This window comes from Molothrus ater, chromosome 16, assembly GCF_012460135.2.
Source record: "Molothrus ater isolate BHLD 08-10-18 breed brown headed cowbird chromosome 16, BPBGC_Mater_1.1, whole genome shotgun sequence".
Taxonomy (NCBI): Eukaryota; Metazoa; Chordata; class Aves; order Passeriformes; family Icteridae; genus Molothrus; species Molothrus ater.
The window spans coordinates 13,997,204-14,010,451 of NC_050493.2; the positions used below are offsets into that span (position 1 = coordinate 13,997,204).

At 46.4% G+C, this 13,248-nt stretch overlaps 1 protein-coding gene and 1 long non-coding RNA gene across 5 annotated transcripts in view; one reads left to right on the forward strand and one right to left on the reverse strand.

Annotated features, from left to right (window-relative positions):
• Positions 1–6,354, reverse strand: part of SLX4 (SLX4 structure-specific endonuclease subunit) — a 29,072-nt gene extending 22,718 nt beyond the window's left edge. For 2 of the 4 annotated variants that reach the window (XM_054516595.1, XM_036392593.2), the window contains exons 1-2: positions 5,850–5,981; positions 995–1,097 (exon numbers count right to left, since the gene is read on the reverse strand). The gene's annotated coding sequence lies outside the window, so the exon portion shown is untranslated. Of the gene's footprint in view, positions 1–994; positions 1,098–3,029; positions 3,093–5,849; positions 5,982–6,272 lie in introns of those variants that run through there. The other 2 variants (XM_036392591.2, XM_036392592.2) reach the window with 2 other exon arrangements.
• Positions 6,355–6,564: 210 nt separating this feature from the next.
• Positions 6,565–8,461, forward strand: LOC118692580 (uncharacterized). The gene is made up of 2 exons (XR_004981171.1): positions 6,565–6,832; positions 7,993–8,461. It is a non-coding gene; the product is annotated as an uncharacterized LOC118692580 (long non-coding RNA).
• The last annotated feature ends 4,787 nt before the right edge of the window (positions 8,462–13,248 follow it).

A 13,248-nucleotide genomic window follows, 5' to 3' on the forward strand; every position in this document is an offset into this window, starting at 1 on the left:
CAGTACTAGGCAGGGATTACCTGGAACAGCATTGGGTACAGTGTCCAGATGGAAATGCCATCAACATTAAAACTAGAGCTCTATTCTTACATGTTTTCTTTGTCCCCTTCTTCCTAGTCCTGAGTTCATGATGGTTCTGGCTATTTTACCAGGGGTTTTTATTGCTCCCAAAACCTCCTTCTTTCAGACCTAAAGCAGAGTGTTTCACTTGGAATGGCAGCAGCTGTGGTCCAGTTACTCCAGTAAAGCTCTGGGCACAGAAGGACTCAAAAAGCAGGAAAAACACATGGGGGGATTGTTTTCTCAAATGGCTTGGCTGCAGACATGAGAGGCTGAGGAATGCTGGTTACACACTTCCATGGGTCAGCCTTTCCTATAAGCAATTACAGATGTTAATGGATTTATTTATTTTAAACTCAGGCTCCCAGACCTGCAGAGGATTTTGCTGTGAATCTTGGAGTGATTTTCTGTTAGAAACAAAGGCTTTATGTAGCCAGTTCATAAATTTCCTTTTCCTGGACAGAACACTGGGGTAGTTATAACTGTAAATTGACCATTTTCTTGTAAGGAGGAGACAGCATGTGGAGAAGTCCCAAATCTCACATCCTACATGGCTTTAAATACCTCAGTACATCTGTACTGCTGGATTATTTATGGTGAGTTCCTGATATTAAACTTTGAAACAGAGCAGCACTTTGGCATTTGCTATCAACGTTCAGTGTCCCAGGCAGATCTGATCAAACCTCTGATGCAAAACTAAGAATTTATCTGTATTACTCCTCCCTTTCCAGACCCCCAGGTTCCTACTCTCTTCAACAACTCAGTATTTCTGAAGTTGCTGCTATTGCTGCCCCTAATAACCAGCTTTGGCACCAGTTTATTGAGCTCAAAAAGCAATGGTTTTGAAAGTCATTTCTTTCAGTGTAATATTCAATTCATTTTGGATGTTTTTAAGACTCAACAAATCATAAATAAAATAATCAGCAGCACTTACCTGTTCACTGAGATGCCAAATCTATAGCCCAGCTGTGCCCTTTAAGCAAACATGGATCAGCAAAATGGTACAAAGCAGGACCAGCAAGGATCAAAGATAGAACCTGGTAAATCAAGGGAAAAGGGTGGATTTAGTGTATTTTGAAATGACTGCTCTTGATGATCCTTTGCTCCATTTCAATAGGCACCTGATGGGAGCCTACAAAAAAGATGGAGAGGGACTTTGGACAAGGGCCTGAAGTGACAGGACAAGGGGCAATGGCTCCCCACTGTAGGGAGTAGGAGTAGATGGGATATGGGGAAGGAAATCTTCCCTGGGAGGGTGGTGAGGGCCTGGCACAGGCTGCCCCATCCCTGGAAGTGTTCCAGGCCAGGCTGGACAGGGCTTGGAGCAATCTGGAATAGTGGAAGGTGTCCCAGTCCAGAGCAGGGGGGTGGAACTGGATGATCTTAAAGTCCCTTCCAACTCAAATTATTCTGTAATTCTATGATTTAAAAGTAGGCACCTACTACATACCTTCAACTTACTGCCTTGCAATTACTTAGGTAAATCATAAAACCCTTAAAAAACCCCAAACAGCTAAAACATCTGCTACCCTCCCACATTTCAGAGCAGCCTCTCTTTTAACCCCTGCAAACATTTTTCCACCAGCAGCCCAACTTGACATGCTCTCAAACACACAACATTTGGGCCTGCTCCCTTGCTGCTTTACACTCTCTGTCTGTTCCAGGAACCATTCTCCTGCCATTTCAGCCTCCAAGAACATGTCACCACCGTGGCTACAACAGCCCATCAGTGCTGGGCAGGCCTCCACAGCTTGCACACAGCAGAAACCTTCTCCCCTCCTGAGCACCACAGCACATCTGCTCCTCAATTCCTCTCATCTTCAAAGAAAAATTCACTTTATTCTTCCAAAACCAGGAAAGCACCTTGCAAACAATCTCCTGTATTTCACCAGAAATGCTAAGGGAAATGGGATTAATTAACATTAGAAAGTGAGGCAAAACCAAAACCTGAATTATTGTCTGAGGTCCTCAGCACAGAAAGGATGTGGACCTGCTGGAGTGAGTCCAAAGGAAGGCACCTTTCTACCCCAGCCCTCCCTCCAGCTTCACCTGTCTTCAGAAATCAGCTGATTGCCAGGGCCTGGATGACCCACACTAATTACAGAGGGCTGGCAGCAGCAGCAGCAGGATGATGGGAGGCACCACTTGGGCTGGCACTGGAGCTTTCATCACCTTCTTCTCCTTTTGTGGAAGCTGCAGCCAAAGATCTGAGGGTTAGTGATAAAACTTCCAGTCAAGTCAGACCAAACACTGCAAGAGGGAAGAATTTCTGCAGTGTTTTTTTCTGGCAGCCACACCAGAAGGTGTCTAGGGATTCCTCCAGACCAAATCTTGTAACAAAAAAATCTTCCTGCTGGTTCCTGATGGAGAAGAACCTACATGTCAATGGTGTGACTTCTGAAAAAGCACATTATCCTCCAACCTTTTATGGATTCTTCACTAGAGCCTGTTTTCTGCACTAAGCAACACCTTTATCACTGCTTTAGAAAGACATGACACTGTATCTGTACAGTGCAGGGTCTCTGAGGCTGCAAAAGTGCAAAAATTTAACACTGAGGACAACAGGGCTTGTTCTGTGAGGAGAGAACAGATGTAAGTGCAAAACATGAATCCAGAGAGGTACAACTCTCTTGTCCTGGTCTCTGCCAGCTTCCCTGTGCCAGAAAAAGGTAACAAAACCAGACGTGGAAAATAGGAAATGAGAAATTAATTCAAGTTTCTATAGAAAGGGAATGCTAGGTAGGAAAATCATCCTGAGATTGCAAGGAGCAATCTTAGCAGGGATCAGCATCAGTGTCCATCTGGCACCACCCACTTCCATATCTGATATCCTTCAGTCCTCACATTCCTGTTGAGGGCTACACCTCCCCCTGCCAGCACCCTGCTCATGTGGCAAAGCATTTCAAAGCATTTCACAGGCACCAAAAAAATCCATCACACTCCAGACAGAATTTAAAATCATTACTTACACAACAAAGTGTCCCTCTACCAACACGTCCCCAGAATAGAAAATTCACTTTATATCTCCTCTGGAAGGATAAAGGGGAAGTGAAGAGAAAAATAAAAACCAACGGTCACTCAAATGCTCCTGGTTGTATGCAAACACAGCAGCACATAAATCACAAAGAGAAGCAGCTGGTGATGCAAAAATCAAATTGGTTTGACTGAAAATAACAAGTTATTAATTTAAAGAAAATAAGACAATTGTATGCAAACACAGCAGCACATAAATCACAGAGAGAACCAGCTGGTGATGCAAAAATCAAATTGGTTTGACTGAAAATAACAAGTTATTAATTTAAAGAGAATAATACAATTGATTTCAAGGACTGAATAAAAACACTTTGGTAGAGGCCCCACAACTCAACAAAGAGAAAAATACTTGATAAAAACTCACTTGGTTTTCAGAGAAGGAAAAGTAATCAGAGTGATAATAAAAACAAAGATTTAAAATATTATCATGGTGATGGAATTGGATTCTGAATATAAACAATGCAATGTATTAAAACCAGGAGGTAAAATCACCTTGTCAGAAAAAGTTAAGGACTTTCAAAAAAGACCTTTTTTGGTGTACATGAAAACCAAGAAGAAAAACCTACCAAGGCCACTCCATCAAACTGTGGAACTGTTAATCCTGCAAATACTAAATGTTTCCATAATACCCACCCCCTGATGGTGCTGAAAGCAGCTATTTTAGGAGCAATCCAAAGCACACTGAAATGCAGCTGCTGAAGGTGTTTCTGTCAACAGAATCAGATCATTTGCAAGCAGAAGTCAGTGTGATTTTTCAAAAAGGACAATTAGGGAAGTAAACACCCATCCTGCACACTGAGCTAAACACTAGGCTGATCAAGAAAGGGCTTATATGGGAATTGATGAATAAAGAGGGGTAATAAAATTCAACCAAATCAACACAGTTTATAAAAAGCCAGACCTACATTCAGCTAATAACAAGAGCTCTCTGTGTCATCAGAGGGGTAATTCTTCTATAAACCACTAAAGGAGTGTCAAGGGACAAAATGATTAATTAAAATCCAACAAAATCAATACAAGGCCTTTAAAATTATTCCAATGCAGCTAGATAAGTTTCCAAATGCAGCTGCAAACAGCTGCCACTTATGTTTCTAGTGCCACCCCACAGAGATTAACTCTCTGCCTGTCCTGTTTTTCTGTTCTTTACCTTAGGAACTGAGCTGGGAGAGACCCCAACCACCAGGATCAAGCTGCCAAGAAAGGGAACCCCTGGACAGGCCATCATTCTGCCAAACCTCAGTGTGGCCTTGTCCCAGGTGCCTGATCCACTCCAACAGGGGTAACTGTGACCATGTCAACCTGTTCTGCTGTTTTCTAGATCAAGAATGGAGCAGTGACATTTGTGGCAAGAGGATGAACTGAATAATTAATGCAAAAGTGAAAACAGAGACAAGTAAGAACACTCCCATGTTAAACATTCAAGCTATTCCTCTCCAAGAAGGCAGTGTTATTCTGAAGTGCACATTCACTCAAAACAAGAGCAGTTCTACTGATTTTTTTTCCCAAAAATCTTATCTTCTGATTTGTGATTATGTTGAAACCGAATATTGGGGAAAATTTAACAAAGTATCTTGATATCTTGATTTCTCTAAAACAGGAGGATGCTCTCTTTGAAAAGGTGACCAAAGTCATCATGGATTTCTTTAGGTGACCTGATAATGCATCTTTCACACTAACACTTCACTAATTCATAGCAATGAATAACTTGCTCTCAGCTGAAATCACACACAAGAGCTACACTGAACCCCTCAACACTCTGCATGTAATGGAAATTGACCCAGTGGGAAAAGCAAAGTCAAAAGAACTTCAGGTCCATTTTCTTCCAAATGTAAAGCTTATGGTAACAATTCTGTGTTTTCAGTTTGCCTCTGACACACCTTTACTGCTGTCCAGGTAACTGTTCTCATCCAAGCACCAAAATCAAAGGGCAAAGAAGGCACCAAGACAGGAAGAACAGTATTTTAGACAGATACAAAAACCAAGCATATAAGGGTCTTTTTTTGTACACAAAATCCAGTTTGTGATTTTTGAGAGTTCTTACAGAGCCAATAGACTGAGCAACAGCCAATGGCACTGCCTTTAGGCTTTACTGGAGTCAAACTGGTTTTGCCCAACTGTAATTTTGGCTTTATCTAAAATCTGCATGGTTAAAATAAACACCTGTGTGTCTGCAGGTTTAGGGACCAAGTGTTGTCAGTACAGCAGCTGACACTGCCTGCCTTCAAGGCAGGCCCACATCATAGAATGATGGAATGGTGGGGATGGAAATCACCTTAAAGCTCATCCCATCCTCACCCCCTGCCATGGCAGGGACACCTCCCACTGTCCCAGGCTGCTCCAAGCCCTGCCCAGCCTGGCCTTGGGCACTGCCAGGGATCCAGGGGCAGCCCCAGCTGCTCTGGGCACCCTGTGCCAGGGCCTGCCCACCCTCACAGGGACCGATTTCTCCTCAAAATCCCATCCAACCCTGCCCTGTGGTGAGCCATTCCCCCTTGTGCTGTGGCTCCAGGCTCTTGTCCAGAGTCCCTCTTCACTCTCCTGAATTTGCTGCTCCGTGTGCCCCTGAGCCTGGAAACAACAGATAAAACTCTACGCTTCTTCACAAAGCAGCAACAAACGCAGAGAGAGAATTGCTTTCCCTGGTAACCCTGCCAGACAGAAGCTCGCTTTGAAGCTGGGCCCGTTAACGTTTCCAGGGAATCCTGCCGGCTGGCAGTGGGAGAGCTGCTCGGATCCCTGGCGCCCTCTCTCCTTACCCTCAGCAGCTCTGCCTCTGCTTTGTGCCCGAATTTCTGCCTTTGATGCCAGCACCGAGGATGGAGCCGCATCCTCCAGCACCGTTTGTGCCCGGGTGCTGCCCCGAGCTGAGCTCCAGCCGGGCCCGCTCGGGGCCTGGGCTCCCCTCAGCCCCTCAGGGACCGCCCCGCGCGCCCTGGAATGACGTCATGGGTGGCGTCCTTCCAATGACGTAATATGGGTGACGTAACGCCTGTGGTGAGGCCAGCCCCGCGTCCAACGCCACCCCCTCCCCGCCACCAGGTGGCGCCGCGTCGCGCTGAAAGCGCCGGCGTCATGACGTCACTCCGCCCGCCCGCCTGCCGCCGTTGGGAGCGCTTCCCTCCCGCCCGTCCGCCCCAGCCCGGGCAGGGCCCGCCGCCGCGGCCCGGCCGCCCACCCACCTGTCCGCGCCCCAGGCCGGCGGCCCTGCCCGCGCCCCGCCGCCACGGCGGGGAGCCCCGGTGCACGGCCGGAGCGCATGCGCGGGGCTCCAGCAGCGTTGCTCGGCTCGCTGCGGGCGCGGCGCGGCGCGCATGTGCAGGCCCGGCCCGCGGGACGTTGACAGGGCCCTCACGCTGCCCGCGCATGCGCACCGCCTTCCCGCCATCGGTTGGCGTAGGGACCGTTCCCACCCGCCCCCACCTTCCATTCCCCTCACGGGGCTGGGGGCTCCTCCCCTGCTGGCGGCGGGGCCAAAGGCCCCGGGACGCTGCCGCTCGTCGCTCCCGGAGAACAGCCTGAGCCTCTCTCCGACGGGGTGGCGTGTCTACTGGGGCGAACCTAGCACGAAGCGGGCGGGCCGGGCCACCGGCGGCGGCCCGGTCACCATGTTCCCCCTCACGGCCCCAACGAGCCCGGCGGGGACGTTAAGTAAGAACATGGAGGGCGTTTGGTCGAGTCCTTGGCACCGCCTGTCACTGAGGCGAATGGCCAGAACACCACCGAAAGAGGAGAGCATATGGTACGGCACGGCTCGTTTGTATTTTTAAGAAGTTCAAATATATAGAAATCAAGCAATCTATCTATAAAAATATAAATTTTAAGTAGGGAGAGAAATGTACACCACTTGCTCGTGAGCATGGAACTAACATTTAAAATCACTCCACGTTAAAACCTCAGGTACACTTGTGCCGGCTGTGCAGCTGCAGCTGAAGCCCATTACAATTGTAATGTTTTGGGGTTGTAATCAAAGCTGTGCTGCTCATGTGGAAATTGATGGAAACATTGAAATTTCACGGTGAGCAGTGGCATAACTCAAGCTGTTCTGTCAAAAGAGCATTGCCTTTTTTTTTTTTTTTTTTTTTGGTACTTTTTTCTGCCTGGAGTTGAGCAGGAAAACAAGTGCTCTACTCACTACATTTAGCTTCTCAGGGCTCAGGATCCTCAGTGAGTATCACCTTGGAGTCAGGATAAACAATAATTTCCTCCAAATCATTGGCTAATTGTAGCCAGAGGTTTGCAGGTGTAAAATCACCTCAGATGGGGTGGGAGGGTTCATGTGCTGGATCTGCATTTTGAATGTGTGATTGAAATTAGGATTTCAGTGTTGAAATCAGAACTTCTTTCTCAATGCTCAGTGTGGCTCTGGCAAGAACCAAAATCACTCCTGAGCAGCACTTCCTAAGAGGCCAGGAGGCAGAGGAAAGAGGATTAGTGGTACACAGAACATGCAGGAGCTTGAAAAGATCAAGGCAGGCACTTCACTAATAACTACAAATCAGTTCTAATGGTGAACAATGTGATGTCTCCTTTACACATAACATTGTCCCATAATTACATCTCACTCCATAATTTGACATCACCAAAAGAAACTGAGGCTGTCATGGCATTGCCTGTTTGGAAACTTTAAGAAAAAAGAATCAACTACAACTTTTAGAATGAAATAAGCTCTTGAGGCACTGTGAGTTTTTACTTCCAGCAAAGCAATTTAATTTTTAAACTGTCCAAACCATTTTAGCTGGAAAGCCTTGAATTTTAAGCAAAGAATGGTTATTTTGGCAGAACTGAGGGGTGTATTTTCTGCATTGAATCTCCCCCAGAGGTTCAACATGTCCCTGTCAAAACTGATGAGAAGAAATCCTTTGGTTTGTGTCTTTCAACACTTCTGCTGGTTTATTCCAGTTCTTGCTCAAGTTGCTGCACTGGTGGGAATTAGGAGTCCTCAGAAGAAAATCCTGCAAGGACTTGCAAGTGCCCATTGCACAAACAGACTGAAAATACTCCAGTTCTGAACCAAGACACAGGAGCTACACCAAGGCACAAGAACATCTCCTTGCACAATGCCCTAAAGTGAACTCACAAGCACTCAAAAGCCAAATGAATTGTGGTATTCCCAGTGAAGTGCATCCAAAAGCACTGGCATTAATGGTCCATCCTGGCTCCCAAATGGCATCTATTTCACAGGACACTTCAAGGCCATTCCTAAAGGCACCAAGGACCTGGTTCTCTGGTCACAGTTTGTACCCAGCATCACCTGGAGGATGCAGCACCAGTGACAGGTGCAGCAAGGAGAAGCAGCCCTCCCAAAATCAGGCTGCTGATCTGATTTGCACTCCCAATTTTTTAATAATTATCTTTTCTTCCCCCCCAAGGGAACTGCTCTATATCAGATAGGGCTCAGGGCTCCAGTGTTTTAGGCTCCAGAATGAAAATTTTGGTTTAATTTAATGTGTACTAACTCTTGAATTACAGCACTTGGGACACACTGAGAGAGGCAGGGTATTTACTGTCACCCTGGGGCTTTGGGTTGTCTCTGCAGAAAACAACCATTATGGGACTTGTGAACATCATTGCTGACATGAAAAGGTTTTCAAAATAACTGCTAGAATTGGCTGTGCAGTGGGATTTATAGTAAATATTGTTATCTACATATCTATGGCACACAAATTACATATTGCACAGAATGTGCATATTCATCCCCAGTGTGCTGCAGTCAGCATTGCTCAAAATTTCTGCTTCACTTTCTGCTCAGTTTCAGAGCAGATCCCCTGCTTTCTGTTAAGACTTGTAACACTGGTGGCTCTTTGGCATGTTCAGGTAAACTTTTTTAAACTATTCATACAAATTGATTCAATCCAGGTCAGCAGTGATCACAGAAGCAGCCACCGAGGCCAATTGCAATGAGAAAGTTTGGGGTTTGCATCAATTTACTGTGTAAATCTCCCTTCTGGATGACAGCTCAGTGCAAACTCAGCACAGAGACTTGAAAAGGCCAAACAAAGAAAAATGCAGCATTTTCCTCAAGAGCAGCTTGGTTTGTTTTCCTCTCAAGTGTGAATTTTGGGATGGTACAGGCCACTGTATCCATCTCCTGTTGTAACCTGCCAGGAAAACAAGCCTGTTTCCATTCAGTAACTCACATGGCACCAGTTTGAGTGGTATAAACCAAAATCCATCTGGTTCTCCTGGGTAGTGAAATGAATTATCATTTCCAAGAAGAATCACCATCATTCAGCCAGGGCACTGGGCATTAAAGAATCTCTGAACACATTAAAAACACAGTTCCCATCTAAAACCCCTAACCCCTGTCCTTTGATTTCCTGAAGCATGGTGCAAGGTAGCTTTGAACACTTGTTTTATAAAATACCTGCTAAACTACTTGGGGCAGAACAAGTCCAGGGACTGAGGAACAAAACTGTAGCTGAATCTCCCTCTGCCTCCTGCCTCAGCTCTGACTGAAGATTCCTGGGATTCAAAGGATTTAATGTGGCACAGTTCCATGAAGGACTGGTTTATTGATCTAGTTCTGGACTGGGTTTTAACCCCAGTTATGCCTCTTTTACTTGGGCTGCAGAAGGAGAACAAGCTCTGCTTGGCTCCTCAGACTGGATGAACTGACCCCAAATCCCGTGCAGATCCTGCCATGACATTTGGAATAACACTGGATGGATGTTTAATGCACAACTCATTACAATACCTTTTGCTATGTGGATTTAAAATGAAAAGGAAACTACTTCTTTCCCTAATTTTTCATCTTTCCTGCCACTGTAAATAGATTTAACAATGAGACCATCAGGAATCTTTACAAATTTAAGTACTTACTGAAGCTTTTGGTCCCTGTGCTCCTGCCAGCTCTTCCATTTCAGCCAGGACTTAATGGCAGACTTTACTTATTCCCACATGTTTGCATGTCAAACCAGTTCCAGGAGGGATGTGATGGGAAGGATTTTGTGACTTGCTAGAAGGAGCTCCAGGACCAAGGAACACTGTTTATCCTGGGAGAATGAGGAAATGAGTGTCCAGGCAGAGAAAATCCTCCCCTGGGCTGGGCTGCATGGAACCACAGCATCAGCCATGGGAAGATGCAGGTGAAGTGTAAAGAGGGAGGTAACAGAGAAACAAAAGATGAATCTGAGAACAGAGGGAGAACAAATGACCTTTTTTTTCCTTCCTGCTGATGAAATAAGAGGAAAACCCGTGTTTCACTCACTCCAGAAGCATCAGGAGGTGAGCAGTTCTGAGTAGAGACCAAGACAGATTTTAGCATCCTTTTCTTCCCAAACAATAGGGTAGAAAACCAGCTGGAAAGGACTTGGTACAGGATAATTGCAATAAGCAGCCAAGCTTCCATAGATTCTCTGAAATCTCAGGAGTTTTTGAACCCAGGGGTTACTGGGAAACAACATGATTTCAATGGGCAGGGTTTGGGCAGACCTAGAACTGCCCTGGGAAGAACTTTCAGCTGAGCAGGGTTGGGCAGAGCCCCCTTGAAGGTGCTGTAAGTTTGTGTTTACTGCCTCATCCAAATCCATGTTTTTCATGCCTCTGGATCCTGGAGGGGTCTGTTTCACTTAGTGCTGGGATTCTGGAGTCCTGTGCTGTGTCCTTAATGCAGATTGACTGTGTCTCTTAAGGAAATCTATTTAAGCTCCATGCAGACCTTATTTGTACAGTAAGAATAATTCTGACTCTGTTCACAACAAGAGCAGGAGGATTAATTAATAACTGTAGAAGTGCTGAACATTATTAACGGCTCCCAAGTTTTCTTTTGGAAACAGTGGCCATTTCTTCCCATAATGTTTTAAACAGTTGCTGCTCAAGGAGCTTAGAGTGCAGATTCCTGGCTTGTGGTTTGCCCATAAATCACAGACCTGGAGCCTAGCCAAGACACTCTCGATGGTCTCAGCAGGAAGCCTGGACAAGAGAAAACTGTTCTGAGTCTGGCCCCCTGATCCTCTTTATGGCCAGTCCACTTTCAACATCCCACAGCAGACGTGAGAGGGATTCTGTCCAAGTCTGAGAGCACGAGGTCTCTGGAATGTCCTTTCAAACTGCATTTCACTCTCCATAAATATTTTCCATCTTCTGCCCTGGAGAATATAGGTTTGACTTCACAGCTGATGAGTCTGGGAGGGCAGGAGAGGAAGCCACGCTGTTCATCACCAATGGCTTTTCAGCACACAGAGTTTAACTTGTAGTGAAAAATGAAGAACCCCCCACAAAACCCCAGGAACCTAACACAAGATAAAGTCAGGCAGCTGTAAATGAGATCTCAGAAAAAAAAATTAAATCCAGTAGATCAATTTTCTGCACAAAGCAGCATTGCTTACAGGAAAATATTTACCAAAGAGCCTCTGTTGCCTTGTCAGACACAGAATCATCATCCAGACTCCAGCTGTAGAGCAGCTTCCCCGTGTTCCTGTCAGCACTTCAGTTTGTGTTCATCAACATGATGCCATACATCCACCTTTTCCCACCAGGATCTGCTCTGTTGGCCAGGAATATCATCCTCACACACCAGCACTCCCTGCAGGTATTTGCAAACTAAAAGGAAGAGCTGAGGTGGGGTGAGGATCCAGTGGCTCAGACAAAGCAGTGATAGAACATGTGAGGTTTGGGCCAAAGCACCCTCCTGATCCTGCTGCTGTGGCTCCTTCCTGCATCCCAGCACCATCACCACCTCTCCCCATGTTCAGTGGGCACAGGGAGACAGGGTAGGTGTGCACTCCAGTTACAGACATCTTATTTGACATTTTAGTCACAAATCCTTTGTGGCAAAAAATGAGCACCTGAAGGGCTGCTGGGATTCCTGGAGGATTCACAGGATGGGGAGGTTAGAGATGTGTCAGGCAGTTCATGGCCAGCTCCAAGCACACTCTGCTTCTCAGTGCAGCAAAGGTCACAAACCAGCATCCAGCCTCAGCTCATTGTATCAGCACTCCTATTTTTAGGCACTTTATCAGGTGTGCAGCTTGCAGGATTCCACACTCACCTGCTGTGCTGCTCCCAGCACAAATCACCAGAGGTTTGAATTGCTTCAGTCCATGTTACAATCACAGAATCATTTGGGTTGGAAAAGATCCTCAAGTCCAGCCATTAATGCAGCACTAGCCCATGTCCCAAGTGCCACATCCACATGGCTTTAGAATCTCTCCAGGGATGGTGACTCCACCACTGCCCCAGGGAGCTGTGCCAGTGCCTGACCACTGGCACACTTCACTTTCAGTGAAGAATTTTTCCCAATAACTGATCTGGACCTGTCTAGGCATAACTTGAGGCTGTTCCCTCTCATCCTGTCCGTTGTTCCCTGGGAGCAGAACCTGACTCCCACCTGGCTGTCCCCTCCTGTCAGGAGTTGTGCAGAGCCAAAGGTTCCCCTTGAGCCTCCTTTTCTCCAGGCTGAGCTCCCCCAGCTGCTCCTGGTGCTCCAGTCCCTTCCCCAGTTCTGTTCCCTTCTGTGAACATGCTCCAGCCCCTCAGTGTCTTTCTTCCTGGGAGAGGACCACGAGTGCCCCCAGGACTAGAGGTACCTCAGCAATGCCCATGGGGACAGTCACTGTCCTGGTCCTGCCACAATGTTCCTGACAGGATTTATCACCAGCTGTAGGATGGAAAAGGTGACTCTTTGACTGTCTCAGCACTCTCTAAACTGTCCCTATTCTTTTCCTCATATCTGAACAAAAATGAAATGTTAGGTGATGTTAATAAAACTTCTCAAATGGTCCCCCAAACAGCAGGAATTTTTCTCTCCTCTGTGCACAGCCAGGCTTCCTGTAGCTTAAAGAGCTGGAGGTTGTCTTGCCCAGCACAGCACCCAGAGAGTTAACCAAACCCAGTCCCAGCATCTTAATCTGGCAATTTAAAGATAAGCTAAACAAATACCAGGGCTGCTCAGAGCCCCACTGAGCAGGAGAAAGGATTCTTATAAACCATTTGCATGGTGTAAAGCAGGCACAGAGGGAATCTAGCATGGCATTTCTGTCTGAACAGCCACTGCTCCTGCATTCAAACCAAGGGCTATATCCCATTTTCAGACACAAAACTAACAGGGTTCACAGCTACAGATTCCCCTGCTTTCCCCTCTACACTCTCTTGTTTTCACGGCCACCATGTCCAGTGCTTGATGTCCTGAAGAACCAAACAGCATCCAAAGAGAGA